This window comes from Bos indicus, chromosome 16, assembly GCF_029378745.1.
Source record: "Bos indicus isolate NIAB-ARS_2022 breed Sahiwal x Tharparkar chromosome 16, NIAB-ARS_B.indTharparkar_mat_pri_1.0, whole genome shotgun sequence".
NCBI classification, from domain to species: domain Eukaryota; kingdom Metazoa; phylum Chordata; class Mammalia; order Artiodactyla; family Bovidae; genus Bos; species Bos indicus.
Genome location: NC_091775.1, coordinates 41,640,094 through 41,642,614, shown reverse-complemented (window position 1 = coordinate 41,642,614; position 2,521 = coordinate 41,640,094).

Here is a 2,521-nt window from a genome sequence, read left to right as displayed (position 1 = left end):
GAGGTGGCCATGTGACTGAGTTCTGACCAATGAAATGTGAGTCATAGCCCTTCCTACTTGGCATCATCCATGTTCTTCTCATATATACGGACTGGATATTGATCTCCAGGGCAACTTTGAACCCTGTTCAGCCTAGGTCTGTAAACTACATGCAATAGAATATCTTTCCCCTTTCTCATCACCAATCAGAAACACCTTTTTGGTCTACACACACAAGAAATTTCCACTGCTTTAAGTTATTGAGCGTCTGGGTTTTTTTTTTTTTTTTTTTTCACAGTAACTAGGATTGCTCAGCTAAAACAGTTGGAGAGAATAAGAAATTGACTGCATAAAGAACAACTCACAGAGCCATGTTAAAAACCTCAAAATATCAAGGAATCAGCTCAAATCTACCTTATCATTTTTACACCTATTATATTTTTAGACGTAGCTTGAAACTTATAAAACTGTGCTTGGTCTGGTTTCTAATTGTGCTGAGGTTAATGCATGTTGGTGGGGAGTAATCATGTTTATATTTGTCTTAAAAATACAAGTGGTCAAATGCAAGCTTTCCATCACTCTTGTAGTCAAGTGATGCTTTGTTTTGTGTAGTTTCTAATGTCATTATACAGATTAATTCATACAATATGGCAGTACTACAAATTATTCTTCAGAAATCTAAATATTTAATACAACCATTAAAGTCTTGAATACAAACAGCAGTGAGATCTTCAAATTAATTATTTTCCAAGGGCCTTTTCCTACTTTGAAATCATAGAATAGTGGTTATGATGTTAGCAATTGATTTTCATGGAACTTATACTTCATGGAACAGTGCAGGTACTGTTCTAGGTGCCTGGAGTAGAACCCTATCCACCACTACCCCAAAAAGATCTGAGAGTCCACATCTTTGCTCCAAAGAGATTTAAAATGACTCACTTGAAATTTTTACAAATATAATATCTCTAGATTCCTTGCAGTAGTGATCAAGCAGAGAGATGAAAACTTCACCATTGACTTTTCTGGTTTAATTCATTACTTGTGCTTTATTTCCAAGTCAAGAGTTAAGGTATCCTGTGAAACCTAGCCAATCTGGTGTTCTAGAATGAGTGATGTACTTAAGGTAAGATCCTCCGGTTCCAGAACAAAGTCTGCCACTCACTTCACAACCATGGGCCTTAGATCTATAATTTCTCATCCTAATTCTTATTGTCAAGAAGTTCTAAATCTATGGGACGGATGAATCTGTTGATATATTCCCTCAAACTTTGAATCTAACGTTCTACTAGAGGACCAGCCATATTTAAGAGGAAAAGTTACCACCAGCACTGCCTTCAGCACCATTGCCATCATCATTATCACCTGTCTGCAGCGGTGGGATAGTGTGGCTAGAACAGACTCAAAAATCAGATGACCTATTTGCATCTTGGTTTTACTCTTCACTAGCTGTGTGACCTTGGGCAAAATACTGGACTACTCCATGCCTCAGTTTGTTCTCTAAAATAAGAAGGAGGGTGGTAATATTTACTTCACAGAGTTACTGAGTAGACTAAGGTAATTCATGTACATAAAACATTTAGAAGATTGCCTGGCATACAGTAAGCACTGATTATGAATCAGGGTAACTAATGTTATGGTTTTTATTTTTATGGTTTTATTGTTATGGCTTTTGGGTAACTTATGGCACTGGGGGAAATATGAGGCCTTTGAGGTCTCATATTGCTGTCACCTCTTTCTATAAAGAATTGGTCATAGGTAAGCAAGAAGCATGGATATTTTGACTGTCTGTGGGTGAGGGCTTTTAAACATAAGGAAGTATTGCTAACATTCTGATTCTTAAGTTGGATAGGGAGTAATGAGTATTTTATCACTATGTTCTATAATGTATATATTATTTTGCATGCATCAAATACCTCATCGAAAACAACAGGATTTGTGAAGTCCTATTTACAAATTTATATAAAATTATATAAATGGATGTGCATATATAATTAGAATGGATTCATAGCATTTCAAAAATCATGGGATAAGCACTCCAACTTGCTCAGTTGTAGAGTGACATCCAAAGAGTTGAGTTACATGCAGTGTTGACTTGATTTGCCCAGATGTTGACTAGCTGATTCCAGGAAAGCTTCCTTTTCATTCTAAGTCTAGACAGTTACCCTTTCTATTTCCATTAAATGCTGTACTTTTTGTCTTGTCTGGTGACAACTGGAAGTAATAAACTGCTTGTCTGCTTTCTTTACTAGGTTTTAGGTCAGTGAAGGCAAGAGTTATGTCATGTCTACAGTTCTCTTTCTAAAATCTAGCAGCAATCCTGGCACCTTTGAGGCAATCAGTAAATGTGTGGTGACTAGTGAATGAATGAATGAATGAATTCATACCAAAATGAAAATGTTTGATTTATCTGAATGAACTTCTTCTAGTTGGGCTATTTTGACTGTAAAAAGACGTCAGAGTTTAGCTCCTATGTAAGAACTTGGTGGTCCTTTTTGGTTCCCCTGATATCACATGATACAGCCTCTTGTCCCCCAGGAGCAAG